At 44.1% G+C, this 21,411-nt stretch overlaps 1 protein-coding gene across 1 annotated transcript in view; it reads right to left on the bottom strand.

Moving 5' to 3' along the window:
* BACH2 (BTB domain and CNC homolog 2) overlaps window positions 1-12,646 on the bottom strand; it is a 180,548-nt gene extending 167,902 nt beyond the window's left edge. The window contains exon 1 of the mRNA XM_053939311.1: window positions 12,443-12,646. The gene's annotated coding sequence lies outside the window, so the exon portion shown is untranslated. The remainder of the gene's footprint in view (window positions 1-12,442) is intronic.
* Between the last annotated feature and the right edge of the window lie 8,765 nt (window positions 12,647-21,411).

Raw genomic sequence — 21,411 nt, 5'->3', positions numbered from 1 at the left:
TTGGGGGCTCTCCTTGCAGGTGCCAGAAAGGCACCCTGCCTCTACCAGCTTCAAATACAATGCTATAGGTATCTTTTTGTCAGTGGCCAGTCTTGAAGGGAAAGAAAAAAAAAAAAAAATTAAACCGAGGGGGGGAAAAAATCATGTGACACTCCACATTCTCCTGAAAAATCCAGCAGCCACAGAGAAAGAAGTTTTAACCCTGTAAACCCCAAAGAAGAAAGGAGCAGAAAAAAGACCCAGGGAAAGTAACTCGCTTTCCAAAGGTCCTCTGGAAACTCTTGAGATGCTTTGCCTATTCTGTAACAACGATCTTCTCTCTTTGAGCTATTTCACTTTTGCAGACATGCTGGGGGAGGGACCCATGGAGAATGAGTTAAAAATAAAAACAAACACTGAAAAGCTATTTGTAAACTGTTTCACCCCAGCGAACCCTTCAACTTGCGGTTTCTCTAACCAACTGCACAGCACACCTGCAGAGTGACTTGGGGCAGGAGACACCCCTCCATAAATACCTGGGAGATCCCTCGCTGGGCTGCGCCTCCTCGGGCACCCCTCTGTGCAGGATGATGGCAACAGGGGCCCATACTCCTGGCAATAGCCTAAACTTTACAGTAAAGTAACAAAGGAAAGTTGGGCAAGGGACAAAACCACATAAATAGATACCTATTATTCAGGAAAAATGCCCTGAATACAATTTCAGCTTTGCAACAGTCAACAGTGCCCCTTTTATGGGCTTCAACATATACAAGATGTCAGGCACCTAGTCATCCCTCCTTCACCCCACAATCTCTGACTAACTAAAGCAAGCAGCAGTGCCAGGTGTTACCAAGTACAGCTATAAATGCTACAGCCTTCTCAGCCCCATCCAGGTGACCTGCAACCTGAAGTGTCAAATCCATCGATTAAGCTATCCCTCAAACCCTGCAGAGTCCCTGGAAAGCCAGATGCCCATCTCTTCCAACATCAGTTCAGTGCTCCCGGTCTGTTGGACCAGCATTTGGAGCAACAGGCTGGGAGCTAAGACATTTCTCACAGTTCTGGTTTACTCATAATCCAACAAAAGGGCACTCACCACTGGGTGGACTACTACTTCACAAACAAAAAAACACCAAGCAAATCCCAAACCACCTTCAGGCGGTGAATCAGCCATTGCTTGAGTCACACATGCACAGAGTGCACCAAACTCAACTGAGAGCCGCACCACCGACCTCAGCCTTTGCTCTTCTCTGCCTGCCCACCCCCACCTTCACCCCAAAACTAGCAAGGAACTTCTTCACAGTGCTCTGAAGGTTTAAATCAGAAATATGCAAGTAATGCTAGTGTGGGCATAGACATCCCGGAAGGTGAGGGGGGGAAGGTGGATTGCATTAACTAACACTGCTGATGCTGGAAAATGTGCAGGTAACCAGGAGGGGCAAATCCCAAAGGAGTGTGATCAAATAAGCATTCCTGGTATGGCTGTTTGTCCAAAGCTTCACCAAACTATTGAAACTTGACAAGGTGCAAAGCAAGACTGGAAGGGAAAACCTTTCAGAAGCCCTAATTCTTCACTCTGGAACATGGTTACCAGGATTTTTTTTTACATGGAATGGAATTGGATTCTAGGAATCCAGTCTGGGGAAATGGATCTTCTTCAACCTTTTCTTCAAGACCAAATCATGTTTTTATTCTGACAACAGCTGTGCACAATAGAATTCTGCTATGGCCCCATCATGCTGCAGACTACAGACCCCATAACCAAAGGTTATTCTTTCCTCTCTATCAGTTTTTGCATTGTTTGTTTACAGAACTGTGGCACCAGGAAACCCTAAAACCACCTGTACCAAAGAACAATCATAGAGAAGACAATGTCACTGCAAGAAATAGACTGCAAGTGGTGAGGAAGGACAACAGGCACTTGGGGAACGAACAAGGAAATGTGTGGGGCCAAGCAAACCACTTCTGGCATTCATGTTTATCACTGCCACCTTGCCCTACCCTCCTGCACATGCACACCCTCTCCAAAACACTCAAGTCTCATCTACACTTTGAATTCCTTTGCTGCTGAGTGTAGTAGTCAGCTCTTTCATGTTATTTTAGAGCAGACTGTAAAGACTTTAGTCCTATAAAGTTCTCCTATGACATTACTGACCTTGTTGCTCTTTACACTACTCCAGTTTTCATAAGAAAGAAAAAAGTTGTTAAATTCTCAAGTGATTCAATCAAGTACCATGTTCATCTTCAGAAATAACTGGCATCACTTTGAAATCAAAATATCTACCCCACTGCTATAGAAAGACTTCATAGCTATAAGTTCTATATAGATAACACTTCAACAGCACAGTATTTTTTTCTCTACCAAAACTCATCATTAAAAGCACCAGAAATATTTGTAGCAGGCAGCTAATACCAATTACTACTTTCCTTGCAAGCTATTTTCACTAAATTAGCCTTGATAGCATCACAATTTGTTGAGGTAGGAAACAATAGAAATTAACAAACCATGGCAGTCTGGGGAGGGAAAAAGAACTATGGAAGCAGTATTTACCCCTTGAAAGTAGTATTTGGGAAGAAACAAGAAGCATTACACTGGCTAAATAACATGTGGGTTGCTTGTATTTCTGCACTGCATTTGCAACCCTGTGTTTTGCTTTAGTAACAGGGGCTAGACAAAACAAATGGACTGTAGCTGCACAACACTGCATGTCAGACCTTTACTTTGATCTTACCAAATGGTAAAAATTTTTTAGAGAAAGTTCAGAGATTATCTGAATGATACTCACAGCTTTTTAAGCTTGGAATTTGCTGGTTGGTGCATTAAGCATTACTCACTTTCTGAACAAAGTGGAAAGTTAACACAAATTGGCAGATGACTAACTGTCCAAGAAAGAGATTACTGAATGAATCACGACTCTACTTTTAGTCTAATAATAAGACAAATGAAGAGGACCAAGAAGGGGAAAAAGACAAAAAAAATTTCCTTGCAAAGTGTTTAAATTTGCATTGCCCATGAATTTCCAGCTATGACAAACTATGCATACATTTCATAATTTACCATGAGTTTTACCTTGGGGTTAGTTTACTGATATGCCCCATGATTACTTCACAGCCTCACTTAATTTGGATTTCTGTAAGAACTCTGCTCCACACTTTCCCTTGGTACACATTTAATAAGTTACAGTAACAAATTAAGGGATTGGAAATGAAGTTAAATTGCTGAGTTGAGTCACAAGCACTTGGCAGGGTACAGAACACACAGAAGTACCTCAGGCATAGCAGACACCTGAAGCTGACCTGAAGCAGAATTTAGGTTTCCCAGCTCAAGAAGAGGACCTAACCAAAAGGTTCCATTTTCATTTTTGCTACTGGTCTGGTGAAAAGTTTGCCTAATGCACGACCAGCATTCAGCTTTGCAGAAAATCATCCTAGGGTGCTGCTCAAGAACACAGGAAAGAGGCAGCAGTGCCGTCCCCCTCCCAAACAACAGCCACCCAGCTCCAGCAGCCTGGTGGGGTAAAGCTATGCACAGCAAATCTAGGAGATCTGGGTTTGCCCCTCATCAACTTGCACACCCACTGCCCCCCCTTGTCTTTCCCAAATTAGCTCTGCTGCTCTTTGGACATGTGGACTTACTCATCAAATTGCCTAGGAAAATTAGCCAGGGTTAAGAAAATGGTAAATTGACGTGTACTAGGTTGAAAAGCTGAATCAGCACAGCCAATGCACATGGCCAAGCAGGACCTCCTGCTCCCACCCAGTGGCACAAGGCACTACCAGCTCTCAATTTCACCCTCTTGTTTTGAAGGACGATGTTAGACTCACTCCCTCATCTGAATAAATTTAAGTCACTCAGGTCATCTGCTGAACCTGTTACTCAACATTGCTCAGCATCATCCCCAGAGTGATAAAAGGTTGCGGAAGACCTGAGGGTTTAGGAATGCAGCCACATGGTTCAAAAAATTCTCCACAGTCACCAGGTCTGCTCATCTCTTCAAATGTAAAATTCTCAAGAGCTCATCACATCTGGGAGATTGGTAACATGATCTGGTTGCATGAGGCCAGAAGCCAGAATCAGGTAGGAATTAGAATGGTTGTTACAGAATCACAGCATAGTTTGGGTTGGAAGGACCTTCTGGATCATCTAGTTCCAAACCCCCTGTCATGCGTAGGGATGCCTTCCAGTGGACCAGGTTGCTTTAAGTTCCATCCAACTTGGCCTTGAGCACTTCCAGGTTTGGGGCATCCACAACTTCTCTGGGCAGCCTGTTCCAGTGTCTCACCATCATCACAGTAAAAAATTCTTTCCAACATCAAATTTAAACCTACCCTCTTTCAGGTATTTGAATATTTGCAGGAGATAGTGCTTCTCCATTTTGTTAACACTGAAGACTCGTTTGATTGAGTTCTGCTTTCCTCTTTTTTTCAATTTCAGATACAAGCTGGAAATAAATACCCCAAACCTTTCATGGCCTGGGAACCTACTGCCAAGCTACAGGTTAGGCTAGGCAGAGGCTGCTAATGGTTTTCTGCAGAGCCACCACATTGCCAGAGCAAGACAAGAACAACCTTCAGGAGATGGGGCATGATGCAGTGACAGTCAGTGCACTTCGGGGACCAGATGTCCCATGGCCAGCTCTAAGCCTTTTAACAAGTTTTTGTTTAATTTGATGCATTATCCAGGTGCTTGACAGACTCCACAGCAAACTTAACATGCACAAAGACATACACATAGAGTAATTTCCTGCCAATTTAGTTCTCAGGGCTGGCCCACTGTGGGATGAGACAGGTGCCAAGGCAAGAAAAGGCAAGGAGAGGAGATGCTGAGCAGAATCACAGCCCCAAATCTGGCAGCAACACTGTCAGCTGCCCTTCACAGGTCTAGCCCTGTGATTTTGGACACAAATCCCACTTCAGAGTCAAGAGCTCAAAACATCAATGAGCTCTAGACCCGTTATTCATTTGCCATTATCCAACCTTCAGAGCACTTCTGATAGCAAGATTTTCTAAAGAACTCAGAGTGCTGAACGTGTGTCCTCTTGAACTCTGAATGACCACTGACACCTTGTTTTGTGGTCTTTATCAATTGTTCTTCTGTGAACTTCAGTAAGAATTGTCCCTAAATAAATACCTTAAGTTGGAATTCAGCCTTTTATGCTATATCCGTCTGAAAATAATAAAACTTGCCTATTGTTACCATGTAACGAACAACTGGATTGCCACATGTTGCAAGGTTTTATTTCCACAGGCTTCTGCACCTCTATTTTTAATGCACTTCTCCCAGTAAGAGGCTACAAGACAAAGATTGTCCACCACAGTCTGGTTACACAAGAAACTGACAAACACATCCAAGGTATTTCAGCACAACCAAAACCAACTACATTAATATATATTAATATTTAGTGGTAAAAGATGCCCGCTGACAATGAGGGAGCTGGGATAAGTCTAGATTTTCTGAGTGTTAAAAACACACTCTGCTTTTAATAGAATAAGAAGAACAAAGAACCATCATATCCTTGCAAGCAATAACTTACTATATAAATATTGTATAAATATTGCAACAACAGAGAAAGTAAACATGGAGGCTTCATAAATGTGGGAATTTTCACTCTAAGGGGAAGAAAATACTAGCTCTGCCTCATATACAGCCCTTAAACCTTGTAACAACACAGGCAACTTGAAAACAGATAGCAACACTAAATATTAATGCAGCAGATCAGGAGTCACTGATTGGACTACCATTCAAAGTGCAACACCTTGAAAAGAAGAATTAAAATTTGATACACTGTAACACCATGAAGGGCATGATCTGCTTACATGGAAACAAAATAACCTCGCAATCTACAAGGCACACTTTCGAACAAAAAGAAGAATGTGCTTAGACGTTGCTTCACTGCATTGAACACAGCCCAGAATCTTTACGAAAAGGTAAACAACTCAAAGGCTCAAACCTATTACTTTTTAAGAGAGAGAGAGAAACATAAAATAATTTAACAGATCACTTTCCGATTTGCACTTTTTTCAGTATCACTTTTAGTATTGGAAGATGCATGCTTCCTTCCAGGTAGTGACAGACACATCCTACAGTTGTCATTTATGTTTCAACTCCTATTTTCTGTTTATCTTCCTTTCTGCATCCTCTGACCCCTAGCTGAAACAGCAATACATGTCACTCAGCAGTCTCACTGTCCCTCTCTTCCTTCACCAGACTGGAAGAGAGGTAGAAAACACCAGCTCAGCAAGATGAGGTAGTGTGCCAAGTCCTCCCCCAGTCGACATAAATACATTATATTTTCCAGATGCACATCTCTGACAGCGAGGCTAAGGATCGGCAATACTCAATGGTGAAATGCAAAACACTGAGAAGAAGACAGGAGAGGGGAAGACTTTTGCACTGCAAGCAGTGGTATAAGTGGGTTTTCCTTGGAGGGTACAAGATCTTTCACTGCTGCATAGCAAATCACTACATCTCCCATAAGTTAAAAAAAAAAAAAAAAAAAAAAAAAAAAAAAAAAAAAAACCAAAAAAACAAAAAACCAAACTCAAAGTAATATTTTCCAACCTTTCACTATGAGTCGGGGTGAAAACCACATGTTTTAAAGGTCTTCCACAGTTTTATTATTAGAAGTAGAAACCCTACTGATACTGATGAGTCATTTGTATTGGCAGAAACCAAGAACACCCATTTTCTTCATGTGTTATAAAGCTCTCAGTGTGGTTTTCTATTAATTACTGGTCAAAGTAGTTGACTAAAAACAAAAGAGGTGACATGAACTCACCTTGTTTTTAAACCCTGTTCTATAGCAGCTGATTTTCTTTATCACACTTTCAAAGACCGCTTATTTTTCACCCCATTCCACAAGAAGAAGAAGAAAAATGCACAAAAGACAACTACGAATCTAAACTCCCTCATAGTAAATCCAGAACTGCAGATGGCTAATTCACTCCACTTCTGCAAAGGCTTTTGTGATCAGCTAAGAAAGAAAGAAGCAAGGAGGGAAGGAAAAAAACCCAAAAACCACAACAAGAAGATCAGTTAAAAATCATCAGTCAGCAGCAGCTATCATTTTAGAATCCTTATGAGTAATCAGACTAGAGTCTGTAAATAAAGAAGCAGTTGTACAAGAGCGTGAGCAGATGAAGGAACCCTTTCATGCTAGCAGCCAGTGATATTGCCACACAGGAGGTAAAAATGAGACTAACAGAAAAATTTTGAAAATTAAAGACAGCTAAACCAGGTTTTTTAAAGTTTAATCATAATTCCTTGCTGGCTTTAAAGAAGATTTATGCCATAAAAAAGGGTGGAGGGTAGGTAGACTCCACAGCACAGTCTGCATTTGGAAAGGGAAAACACTATTCATAGGTTAGACTTGCCATACCCAAATTCTGAATGGTGCTATGGGGATTTTTTGGTAACACCCCAGTCACAAAAAAAAAAAAAAAAAAAAAAACAAAAAAAAAAAAAAAAAAAACCCCCCAAACAACTATGTAAACAAATAAAAAACAACAGCGACAAAACCACCTAAAGCCCAGAGGTTTAGCTTGCTGATCACTAGCATCAGAATGCACTTGGAGCGCAACCTCTGCAGCGGCACAATGAACTTCCACTTTACCCTCCGCACTTAGAGGAATGGCAGCCTGGCAAAATGACAGCGTGTTTTGATGTTGCTGGGGAAGAAAACCACAGCAAAGCAGTGACCGGAGAACCGAAAATAACCTTTGAACAGCGGCTCGGCACTGCCGGTCTCTCTGCCCGCGCCTCCTATTGTGGATAGTTTATAGCCAGGGTAGCTCCAAGCTGCACCAGACACGTGAGTCAGCAAGAGCGGCTCGTAGGAAACTGCTGACATATTCAATTGCTCGCACACACACCGAACACACCTACCCGCTAAATAAAAAACAGCCTGCATGCAAATCGGGGTGAAGGAACACCTCTACACCTACAGTTCCTGTTTTCCTAGTTCAGGTTTAAATTTTAAAGTGATCGCTAAGGAAAGAAGAAGAAAAAACAAAACAAAACAATTTTAAAAAGCCCTCAGTGAATGTCAGCTATAATAAGTAGCAGTGATTAAGTCTCAAGGGTCATTTTGTTTATTTAAGCTGCTTTTCCTCTTTTCAAAAAACTGAATTGCTGCTCCACAGCCCAGAAGCCCTGCGTGGTGACAGGCAGCAAACAGTTCCTGTTTTTCTTAGTGGGGAGACTCCTTTTGAACCTGTGCACCAAACCCCATCTACCCATCACAGCCTAGCTGATTTGTTTTCAACACTCAGGGAAAAAAAAAAAAAAAAAAAAAAAAGCTTCAGGCTTCTGTTTCAACTCTTACTAGGGATAAACTGGAAATTCCCTTATTCCCTTGGTTTTGTTCCTAATAGCTTTTCAAACATCTTGTTCAGCTGAGAGCAGAGACAGTTGTATGCAAATGATAGGTCTTAGGAATAAATCTGGCAGGATCTGACCATTTTAGGACACCTTTCAAACTAAAAAGAAGAAAAAGGCATAGCTCAGGTCCCCATGTCTCTTGCCCCTGCAACCACCACCTCCTCCTTCTCCATCTCCTTTGGGGCACTGAGTCTGAAATGTCCCAGCTGGCTCTGAGGGCAGGTTTGCACCAGCAGGTGTAAACAGCAAAGGGGGAGCAGACACAGAAGTCAGTGAGGGCTGAGGGGTTACACACAGGAGCTGCAGCTCAGCCCTCACTGTATCAGAAGCTTTGACAGACAGTCTTTTTCAAGTTAAACAGGGACACATCTATTGATCTGCTGAGATGCCAGTGCAGCACAGGTGGTGTTCTTCAGATTGCTGCTGTGGCTCCTTCTGCATGAAGATCAATACAATCGAGTAGAGGAGTCTTCTGAGCCCAGTTTTTGACAGATCAAAGTTCTGCCACACATGTAAACTTTTAGCATAAGGGCTTTCCCAAACTTATTCCCTATTTTTTTTTTTTTTTTTTTTTGCCTGTTCTGAGCATGAGGTTGCTCTTTGATCATTAGTTCTAGTAACTCAGAAGATGCAAGTCCATTGCTGGTCATAGAGGCAGCATTTGTATACATTCCTCTGCTTGCCTGCTTTCTGCTTTAAAATTGTAATTCATAGTCTAAGAGTGGCATAGTATGCAGTGCTCTTTTCAATCCACTACAAAGATGTTTCTGCCTATCCAAAAAGCAAGATGAGCACATTGCAACTCAGCTGGCTATATTCATACATTCTACATCTTCTTGATGCAAGCTTCAAGTAAATGTGTAATATTCAGACAGCTGCCAAGGTTAGTATCTTTTGGATGAATTTAAAGGAATGATGACCGTTTTTTGTAACAACCTGAATGAGTACTTTGAGCACTACTCCGGAAATCCCTCAGGAGTTACTGGGAGAAGAACTCTACTGCCCATTCATCTACTACAACAAAATCATTGGGGCATCTGCTCAAATATCAGTAAAGAACTGCAGTCTCAGAACAACACTCTATACATTCTCTTAAAGCATCTGTAGTCCGCAGGAACACTGAAAGCAGCAGGAGTAACTCAGAGAAACCATGAAGTTTAAACCTGAATTTTCTTCAGCACATCAATGGAATGATTAGTGTATTTTCCCTAACAGCTCAACTCAGAAAACCCTTATATACAAGCATCACACCCAAAATGAACTGAGCTGGAAATTCAGACCCAGAGGTGAAGGAAACATGCATGCCTTCAAATCTAAGTCAGACCTGCTCAACACTGCAGGTACATTCTTAGCGTAAACTGAGAAGCCATTCACAAAGTATTCCTTTGAGTAAAAAGGCATACACATTTTGATTTGAATACATAAACCATGTTCATACCACCTAAATTAAAACCACAAGAGACACTGTTCGTGTCACATAATAAATACTATTCAATTTTACCAAGTTTATTACATAAAAACGCTATTACTACTGAAAAGATTACTTTGCATATATTAATGTTACACATCTCATTTTTCAGCTTAGTGCCATAAACCTCTCTTTGCTATGGTCTGAGAAGTCTCTTTATCTGTACATATGTGAAGCCCTACCCAAAAAAAAATGTCACAGGCACACAGTGACAAAACATCTATTTCTATTCTTAAAAAAAAAAAAGATTTTTTTTACACTACACCTTTAGAGAAAACCTAAAAGAAAATAATAGGCAATTACGCTGCAGCCTCATTAAGAAAAACTGGCAGTTCAGACTGAAAAATCAAGCAACAAAAGTTTTAAAATAAGCAAAGGCAAGCAACTTCTGTCACATATTCCACGCTACATATCATCTGTACAGGGTTTTATTTTCAGCTCTTTGTCTTTTACTGTGCACTTGCAGAAAGAGATATGTAAGATTGCTATATATTATGAAGACTTTATTATTTCATTGAGTATCTGAAGACTTTTCTAATGTCAAAGATTTACCAAAATCTCCCCATAAACTCAGGTTTTATGCCTAACTTCCCTTCCTCCCCAACACAAAAGAGCAAACAGCCGATGTTTTCTTGCTGCAAAACGAATGACTGAAAGCCAAGAGGAAAAGAGAGGAAGGCATCCCCCCCTACATCACCAGAGCAATCTGCCAGCATGCACATTAGCACCAACAGATGCTCCAGATGTGCCTCTGGGTCAGAAAAAGATTAGGAGTACCTGTCCTAGAACTGTTTCCCAGTGTGAGACACTTCAGCATAAACAATTGCTGTTGATTAACAGATCTGTCAGCATGTGCATTAATCATCTATTCACTGCATGCATCTTCCCCATCTACTTTCCACAATGGTAAAAGTTTAAAAAAATTTTATCTGTCTGACCTCAAGTCTCACAGCAGAGTTGCCCAGCATTGCACACTCTGCTCCTCTATAGCATTTCTGCAAAAGATCCCTAAATATCCTGAGAACCACCCTATCTCCAAAATCACTAGGGACCTTTCTTGTCCACTTGGCAGCTGTGTGCTGGCGTACATCTGTTTGAGTGGTTCGCCCGGCGTTACAGAGGAAACTAACAAGAAAACTAGACCTATGATCCTGATTTTTCAGTTCTCTACTTCTCCAATTAGTCACGGCTTCCTTCCATTCCTTGTAGAGCACCTTCAGAACAGCCTTTGAAGCTGAAGGGCCAAATGTGAAAAGCAATGGTGAAAACTCAGGTTCAGTACACGGCAGGGAAGTACAACGCCGATCCATTTTGCTGCACAGCTGCCCAGATCCCAGTGACAGGGGGCAGGCGGGTGGACACAAAAGGCAACGAGGCAACGAGGCTTTTAGAAGAGCAAGCCCACATGCAAGGTGGAATTTTATTTTTATTTGTCAGATGCAAAGCTCCTAGAACAGTGGTTTAGAGCTGTTGTCTATGGGGCTGTTGCAGCAAAAGCCTAACACACCACCTTATCGTTTTATTCTACCCATCTCATCTCAGCAATTATCTCAAATTTCAGTATTTACATACCTGAAAAAGTCAATTTACCCAAGCATCACCACCCTCCCCAAATTGCAGAGATTCCACTAGCTACGGCAGAATCTCAGACAATTCCCAGCTCAAAAAAAAAAAAACCAAAAAAAAAACCCAACTTGTTTTCAGCTCGAGCCTCAGAAGAAAAAAATTAAAATATGCACAAGTTTAGCGACAGTTCCAAAGTCTCTGAAAACGGGCTTTCATCACGAAAACACTGACACGGCTTCAACAGGAGCAAACAGGAACGCTGTAATTTCCCAATCTTTCCAACATCTTAAGGAGTATTTCTAATCAGATGTCGTCCCTACCTCACGTTTATCAGTAAAGACTGAAACCCGGGGTTTACTCCGGAGCTTCAATAACAAGGGCACAATGATCTCACGGCAACTGAAGCGATTGAAGCAAGACACCCGCTGCATGACCAAAATAGCCCGCTCCACAAAAGGAGAGGCACGGTTTCACACTCAGCCTCTTTCATGACAGCCGACGTCTCCGCGGCGCGCTGCCTTGCCCGCACGCCGCGCCTTAACGATCCTCGGAACTCTACCAGGAGTTCGCATCCCTCCTCAAACCCACGGAACCGGGGGCAGCGGGGGGCGCGGCGGGACGAGCTGCCCGCCTGCCCCGGGAGGCTGCAGGTGGCCGCGGCGGCGGGGCCGGGCGAGGCGCCGGGCCGGCGCTCGGCGGAGGGGCTGCCCGGGGTCCCGCCCGTGCGAGGCAGCGCGGAGGGGAGCGGGAGAGCGCGCACGGACACACGCGCGGCTTGGGCGCCCGCCGCGCACTCCCCGTTACGCAACGCGCGTATTTCCCACTTTAAGGAATAAGCGCTAAGCGCGCCTGCAAAAGCCCGCGGAGCTCCGGGGGCGGGGGTGAGCAGCCCCCCGCCTGACCCCGCGCAACAGCTGCTGCGCTTGGGAGGAGGAGGCGAGAAGCCACGCTGCCCCCCCGCACGGCCAGCCTCCCCCCAAACTTCGCCCCCCTCCCGCCCGTTCCCCTTCCCCGGCGGGGCTGCCGAGCCGCGGAACAGGCGCACTCACCTCGCCTCCGCGCAACTTTCGGGGGTCGCCCCTCTCGCTGCAGCCTGGGCGGGAGGTGGGGGAGGCGGTGGGGCGGGGTGGAGTGGGCCCGGGGGTGGGGGGGGCTGTTACGGCTGAGGAGGTTTGGGGAAGGGGGAGGTTGCTCTTGTTGTTGCTGCTGCTGTTGTTTCGGAAATTCTTATTAGTATTTCTCTGCGGTCAGAAACCTGCACCCTCCCCCCCCCAAATGAAAAAAAAAAAACCCGACCCAGACGATCATCACATGGCGATTGCTTTGAACCAGCTGTTTCCAGAGCCAAAGTCTTGCGGAGAAAAATAAAGGGGGAAGGGAGGGAAGGAGGGGAGGGCTGGCAGGGGGGCCGGAGGAGGAGAGAAAGCCGCAGCGGAGGGAGGGCGGGTGGAGAGAGGGCGGGCGGCGGGGGGGGAGGGGGAGCAGCACCGCGGCGGCTGTGTCGCTGCCGGAGCGGCACCCGGGGCCGGCGGCGGTGGCAGCCCGGCCGGTGGAGGCGGAGGAGAGAAGGCGGCGCTGCTGTGCTGCTGCTGCTGCTGCCGCGGCCGCTGCTGCCGCCCGGCTCTGCCGCCCGCCGCCGCCTCCCGCGCCCCGGCCCAGCGCCGCCCCCGCCCCTCAATCGCTACATTGTTGACATTCGCAGGCTGACGTCACCCTCCCCGCCCCGCCGCGCGCTCCATTCACAACAACGCTACGCCGACGGCGCAGCGCCCGCCGCCGCGCCTACGCCCGCCGCGGGCCCTACGCACGGGGAGCGGCGTACGGCCGCTCCGCGAATAGCGCCGCCGCCGCCGGCGCTCCGCCCGCCCCGCCCCTCCGCGAGCGGCCGGCGCATGCGCGGCACGGGCGCGCTCGCTCCCTCTCGCGCAGCGTGTTTGTGTGTGTGTGTGTGTGTGTGTGTGTGTGTGTGTGTGTGTGTGCGCGTGTGCATGTCCGCGCGCGAGAGGGGGGTGCGTGCGTGCGCGCGCGCGTGCCGCCAGACCCCGCGCCGGGGCTCGCGCCGGCGGCCGCGGGGGGCTCTGGGAGCCGTAGTCCGCCGCGAGGGGCCGCCATGGTGGCGGGGGCGGCCTGAGGGGGTCCCGCTACGACGGCTGTGGCGGTGGGGAGGCACCGGGCAGGGTGCGACGGGCAGGGCAGAGAACGCCCACCCCGGTCACCCCTGGCTGCCAGCGGGGCTGCCTCGGTGTTGATGCCTGCGGTATTTTGCGCGCTCCGCCCCCCGGAGAAACCTCATCCTACTTCTATAGTGCCGACCGCAAGCGCCCAGCAGTCATGAGTCAGCCGTGCCGAGCATCGCACGGGGAGGTGAGCGCTCCCGGGACTTAAAAACAAAACCCCGACCAAGTGTTCCCGACGCGGGAGCGCTGGTTGTTCTTCGTCTCCTCTCGGCTCTGTGTGTGTGTGTGTGTGTGTCTGAGTGAGTGTGTGTGTGTGTGTGTGAGTGTGTGAGTGTGTGTGAGTAAGTGAAGCACCCGAATCCGAGCCCGTTTCCCACTCCGAGGCTTGGCGCCATGGTTTCTTTTGCCAAGTGGAAAGCTGTGATTCCTGCAAATTATCCCGGTGCCGGCAGGCAGTGCTTCTGAGCGAGACCCCAAATGTCAATGGACATGAAATGCAGTTGGGAGAACCGGTAAATGAATAAGCCGCATTCTGCAAGCCCGAGTTACTCAGCCGGGCCTGGGCAGGAAAACATAAAGATGAAAGACAGCTGATAAAAAAGAAAGTTGGAGAATAAATGATTCACAATAGGGGCCGTGAGTGAGATTATCTCTGGAGACATCTCTAATTAAAGGGCGTTGGATAACTAGAGGGTTACATTTTCCTGGGTCAGTGATCTTGAAAAAGAAATTGCAGTTGCAGTAAATGTCAATAAAGAATGATGGTGACCTACTGCTAACAAAAGCACGTTCAGTAATTAACATGTGCATGTTTGTTAATTTTTCTGCGTTTGTCAGTTTTCGTTGTACATTTTCATCCTCTGTTTCCCCCTTTCACTACAGCCAGATGATATACTGCGTTTTCTGTATCTTTTAGAGAGGAGCCATTCAGGTGAAGTTTTCTCAGTGATGTCTTCTGAAATTGCATCAGCTACCTGCATTTTTGAAGTCTGCTAAACTACGGAAAACTATGTTGTCAACCTAGATTCAACTCTTTGTATTTCTGGGCAAGCATATAGTCACTTCTCAAAAATGTGATTCTCTCCAGTTTGCATTTTGTGCTATTGTCCACTTGTGTAAAATAGAAAGCCTTTAGTTCCTTATAGTATTTTGCCCCTACTTTTCCTAGCTACATGTGGCTGCAGAATAGCACCCCACTGGAGATTTTGTCTCATAAACGTCACTTTCCCTTTCCAAGTAATGTTCATATGAAGCCTTGCTCACCGGTGTCATTTAGGTTCTGGTTCTGCAGACATATATGCTGTTAAGCATGCGAAAAGTCCCACAGGGCGTAAGGAGACTCATCATGTTTGTTACACTAGTAAGGCTGAGTTTTCGTGTTGCCTTGTTTTTCCCTGAGACACAAAAATAATTTTGTATTGGCATGAGAGATAAAAATACTATAATGAGAAGGAGAGAGAGATAAAAATAAGCCATGCAGCATTTGTAATGCTTTAGTTAGCACGCTACGTGCCCGTTATGTCACTGCATTCAAAGTGCACATATTCTGTTATTTACAGCACACTACAGGAGATATGGCTCCAGGTAGTCAAAGCCATCCAAACTGGAAACAAAGCACGCCGTGTATGCTCTGCCCATAGCACAGTAATTGCCATTTATCTTACTGGCTGATGTTTTAGAATGAATGCTACTATTTGGCTAAAAGGAGGAGTAATGTGAGAATGTCCCTTTTGGGTTTTATTATTCAATCTATGCTGTGACAAAATTTGCAGTGGCTTCAGTGTGAATCAGGTCATGCTTGTGCAGGACAGAGATATCAGCACAGAGTGAAAGAAGGTAGAGCTAAGCAGGGGCTCTGCACAGAGGCTTTTTGAAAACTCACCAAGTAGCTCTATGCAGCTTTTGGTACCCAAATGCTATTAATCATTTTGTGATCAACTCATAATTCAAGGCAGAGTTCACATTCCCATAAGTCACTCAGATCATGATTTTGTTATGGCTGTTGTATCTCCATATAACAGTAGAAAACTGAAGAAAAGCTGAGAGTTATTTTCCAAATACAGAAGGAATATTATACTCACCAAAAGGAATATTATACTAACCAAATGAAGCCTACTGTTTAAAAATGCTATTTTTATATCACATATTTTACATTTTAATGCCTTGGCTTTCCAATTCATTCCCAAACTGTTTATATTCCAGCAACAAATCTGGTCTGATACTGTTTCCATTGCAATCAACTATCTTCATGCCTAAATCTTTGTATATGTAACTAATTCTGGACCATTTTTGTTGCAGTGCAGCCAAACATATATTCCAAACAAATATGAGCTATTTGAAGAGGCATCATGTATGGTGTCTCGATACCCAATTTGTCAAGCAATAACAACAAAATAAGGTAAGAATGAATGTGAAGAGGTACAATTTGGAAGTTGACCCAAAAATACTTTAAGAGATAACTTGCCATGAATGCTGCAATTCATCCTCCAGAAAAGGCTGCATCCACACATTCAACAACATGTGTTGGCTCAGAGCTATGGACAAATTTCCTGGTTGCATGTCACCTTTACTAACATATTAATTAGGAGGTTTCTCCACACTGCCATGACTTCATCTCTTTCAGGAGGACTGCCTGCTATAGCACTTGACCTACTTTTTCAGTGGTTCCTTTTTGGATAACACAAAACTTTCCAGAGTAGCTGAATTATGAATATATATTTCAATCATATTTCATATGTAAATTTAAAAGATTTTAAAGTGAATCCAATATTGTAAAACATGTCCCAACATCCCTTTCTGAGATCTTATTTGCATATCAATCTTGTAACTTGAATAGTCTTAATAGTGCCACTTGTTGGAGAGCTCTGTGTATTGCAAGGTATTTCAGTCACGTATTTATAAAAACAAATGGCTTTTTCCTAGTGAGAGGCAATTCCTAATTTAAAGTGCTATGGAGAGACAAGTACTGCAGTCTTGGCTTCAACCATGCTGACTCAAAGACTTTGAATGAGCAACACGTTAGTGGATGTTATGCAATTTGATCTTTACAATGGTAATGAAGGAGTGAAAAGGGAAAAATAAGGACAAATTTTGCAAGTTTTAATTCAGGAAGTTGTCATTTCCTTCTGAAGCACATTTTGCCCTGCAGCATTTGGGTTGAAAAATACCAGTTTTCCTGGGTAAGCCCTGGTCCTGTACTGAGATCTAAGTCATTATTGGTAATTATGCACATATTCTCCTGGGTTATGCAGGTAGACTTAATGACATTGCATCATTTTCTTCGCAGTGATTAAGAAATTCACAGTTGATTATTGATTATACTACAGGCACCGTATGTCTTTTCACAAGCAGGTCCTAACACACCCCAGGTACGTTACGTTTCCTGGAGCACTGACAGTACTAACAGCACACCCTGAGTCAGTGGCGGTGACAGCTACGAAGGAGACATTGTCATGGTGTGCAATATCAAAGATCCACAGTGTAGTGTCTCCAGAGCGTGGCTTGACATCACATCAAAAGCTCCACAGAGGAGCATTTGTCATGCACAGAGCTTCAGATCCCTGGCATGGTATTTTGAGGATCTGGTGAGATATAATATTGGAAATATATTGAAGTATCAACATTGTTGCTGGGACTAAACTTACAGTGACAGGAAGCAAGGTAGAAAAACACGGCAGGCACTGACCTTTAAAAAAAATGATGCAGGTAAACATAATGAAAAGGGAATATAAGGAACTCTTTGTATGTCAAGAAACAGAGGGACAGGAATCATTAAGGTTTACACATTTTTTTCCAAAAAGTATTTTGTGGTCACTGAGTGGATTCATTGGTTTTTATCTTTTTCAAAAAGAAAAAGAAAAAAAAAAAAAAAAAAAAAGAGAGGTAAACTGTTCACATCACCTGCTTGCTGGAGTGACCCAACTTAGGTTTAACACAGTTTAATTTGCAAAAGTAGTTGCAACACCTATGCTAGACAGGTAGGATGAATGAGCTAAAGATTATTCTTTCCAATGGTTTTACAGGAGATGAGAATTTGTTAGCCCCAGAGCAAACACAGCCCTAGCAGCCTGCTGGTACTTTGAAGTTCAGTTCTGTGAAAAGCAGTGCAAATTCAGCCCACAGCAAATTCTGGAAATGGCTAGCCAGGTTTAGGCTTTGTCCTTCCTCATTTTGTTTTAAGTCAGTGCCATCTTCTGAGAATTTCCTCTGTTACTGCATTCAGCTTTTTTTTTTACTTAGTGTGCTCATTATTATTTACAAATTGTGTGTTACATTTTAGAATTTGCATTTAGAATGTTATATTAAAATATAACATAAAACTTATTTTTTTTAAGAGTTCTGAAGGTCAACTCTGTCAAATTCCATGATTTCACAGGTCAGGATGATCGCAGAGTCTGTTTCTAAAAGCAAGGACATCTGAAATGATTTATTTAAATCTCAGTTCACATGTTCTCCTATCACTAAGAATCAGCACAGTCAAATGGTTTGAGGGCAGTTGTGGGCAAAACCTTGTTTTAGCTTAGCTTGTAATCCATCTTTTCAACAACACTTGGCCTTCAGAGTTATTGTATTAAGAGTATAGAAATCTGGCAGAAATTAAGCCCCCTTGCTTTCCAGCTAGCCCTGAGATCAGAGGGGCTGGGTGAGGCTGAGCTTAATTTTAATTTCTGATTACAACCATTTTGACGCTGTAAGTTCACTTGCATTCATTAAGATCCCAGATGCACAAATAGTTTGTGTTACACTGTAAGTCTGGTCTCCTTCACAATCTCAGATTCACACATAGTGCTGTGTGCAATTCAGCACCGTAGGTCTGGTCACATTCAATAGGATTACAAGTAGTGCTGTTTTTTGGAGCAACATGTTATAGATTCTCCCTAGATTGCTGGTGTTAAGTTCACTAGACCTGCAAAATACTAGCATGTAGCACTAGGTATGTGAGTGTTCCTGGGTATGCTCCAGTGCAGTCAGAGGCCTAAATCTTACCAAAAATATGTTGCTGGCTTTGAGGAAGAGAGAGGAGCAAGCCTATTGACTTGTCTGCAATGTGAGGGATTTACAATGCCAGCTTCCACTTTGTGGGAGAAGTGGAGGTAGTCAAATATTCTATTACTGCTGTCATAAGTGGGGAAGGGGCAACCACTTCATGTGTAAATGGACAGTTACAAAGAGAAAGAGTACAAAGACTGTGGGTCTTGTGCAAGGCCAGCACACAACCAATGACACCTTGCTACAGCTCCCTCTTCCACTTGGCCAATTGATGAGGGTCACCCATCCTCCCGATAACTTATTGCCCCATCAGCAGACCATCATGTCCATGGTAATTCCTTCACCACTGTCTCATGGAAATCCCTTCACCATATCAATTATGGCATAGCTCATGGCTGTAGGCTCATTCCTAACCCAGTTATCCAGAAAAGTGAGAATATCTGCAGCAAACTGTGAGAGGAGACAAAACATCTGCTTTGTCCAGGCTGTCCTTCTGCAAATCAAGGGATGCACAAGAGGATTAGAAAAATGTTTTTTTTCTCTTGAACAGTGCCAAGGGAGGGAAAACATCTGGGACTGGAGAACAAAGAGGGCATGCAGAGGTTAATCTAGATATGACAGAGTGGTGTTTGTGTTTTAGATACTAAATGTCAGGCTGGAAACTTTTTTCCATTCAAGACCAGTCTAGGTCACAATTCTGACATGTCACAGGACACAAGTTATTTGGCCGGATTTAATTCAAATTCATTATTTTGGGAAGGAGCAGAGGATAGGTAAGAAGCAAAGCACTAATCTGTGGAGAGAAATTGCTGTTTCTAAGGACTCTTCTACTCCACGTGGTCTTCAATATCAATGGGAGTTTATACACATGTGCCAATGGCTGAATAGACTTAAATCCACTAATTAAGAGTAAAAGCCTAGAGGTAATTGTTACTCACAGGGGTACTGAGCTGGTAACAGATGTGACCTTCTAGCACCCATGATTCTGCTTTCAGTGCATACTGTAATAGGGGCTTTTTCTTTCTTTCCTGGATGGACTGTGCAGCCGCAGCAGAGGACATCTGGCTGTTGTCTTATGGAAGTCAGGAGGAGTTTCATCATAACTGGCAGTTCTGGTGGGATGTCTGACTGGATGCCTGGCTGCCTCCTGTGCCTCTGGCACTGTCTCTCAGTGCTGTCTGGGCTGCTGTCATGGTGGCTGTGTGCTTCTTTTGCCTCTTCAGGAGGAGGAATACTGAGCACGCTGCTGCTTAAGCCTTACCTGGAGAGGTACTTCTGGTGATGAGTCATGCAGGATGTAGCAGATGGAGCCATGGAGACAATGCAGAGCTGGTGTGACTGGGAGAGGAGCCTGGAGCACTGTGGAGATGGAGGGGAGGACAAAGCAGAATGCAAAGCCACCAGCTTTGTCAGAGCCCAGTGGTAGTAGACACCACTGTGTTATGGGGGAAGTCTGAGGTGCCCAGTGGGCCTTCAGAGGGAAGGGTGGGAAGTGATGCACAACAACGCTTGGGAAGGTAAAATTTAAAAGGCAAGCCTGATCATCGTGTAGTTTAATAATAACATGTGCTTCATGAAGCTGAAACATGACTGGAGCATAAAAAGGCTTGTGCTGGTTGAGGATGGCTTCTGGCTGAGCAGAGACTGGAGAAGGACTGGTGGGAGTGCTTGGGGGGAACACGGAGGGTGCAGATGTACTGGCACTTAGTGGGCACACACTGGCCCTGCTGGCATGGTGGCTCCCCCTGCCTCTGAGGGCCTTAGGGAGCTGTTGGAGTATTTTGGACTTGTTATTAAAGGCTAAATGCCTGACATGCTGCAGTTCCGAAAGGGTCTGGGGGGTTGGAGTGCTTCAGTGCTACACTGAAGGCTTTGGCTTTTGCAGGGGTAGTTCATTTTGCTTTTACCTCTAATAATAACCAAATACTTGGGACCCCAGTGAAACTGGCTTTCCACTGACATACTTAATTATGTTTGATTAAGTTACTTCTCACATCCATTTCTTTTGCTTTTCTCAAGAAGGCACCTTAAGCAAAGACCAGAGTAGAAAATATATTTCTGTAAGGATGAAGATGGCTCTTTTCATACAGAGGGATTTATAAGCTGCCTTCAACTATTTTTTGATTAATAGATAGTGTTACTGAAGTGTTAACACATAAGGCAGAAGTCAAGCCTCTGTTATTTTTCTCTCTTAGAGGTGAAAGCAGAGTGCATTGGCTTGCAGCGTGCGGTGTTTTTGTGGGGTTTATTTGGGAGCTGCAGCAAATAATTGTGACCTCTGATTAGAGGAGTGATTTAAAACTGTTCTTTGCTATGTTAACTTGAAGTTGTGAACTACAAAGATTTGCAGTGAATAGCTTATGAATAGAAAAGGGACTCTGTTGGAACTCGCTATTATGTTTGAAGTTGGTAGAAACTAGAAATTGAAAAGACCCGCTGGTTCACTGAATTAATTCATTGCACATGCAAGACAGAAACTCCTGGCACACTGATATCCTTCCTATGTTTCTCAGGAAAAAGAAAATATGTTGAGATGTTTCTGGACAAAATGCTTTGACACAAGGCAATCCATTAGGATGTCTACATTTGGACCCAGTCTGCCATCTAGTTAATTTTTACATTAAATTTTCAGCGTCAGTTGCAGAATGACTAAAAAATTAAAGCTTCATGTAGAAGAAAGATGATTTATTATGTATTTCTCTTTCTTGCAGTGAAAGGAAATGTTATTTTGTAGCTATTTCTGTTCTGGTTTTCTCTGAAGAATAGTTAGTTTAATCTAAATGTAGATGTTGTGAAAACATATGTGAAACACAAGGCTGATAAAGTTTTTATTTTTGTTTGGTTTTTTTTTG

This window comes from Vidua chalybeata, chromosome 3, assembly GCF_026979565.1.
Source record: "Vidua chalybeata isolate OUT-0048 chromosome 3, bVidCha1 merged haplotype, whole genome shotgun sequence".
In the NCBI taxonomy this organism is placed as follows: Eukaryota; Metazoa; Chordata; class Aves; order Passeriformes; family Viduidae; genus Vidua; species Vidua chalybeata.
This window is presented reverse-complemented; position numbering and strand designations above follow the sequence as displayed.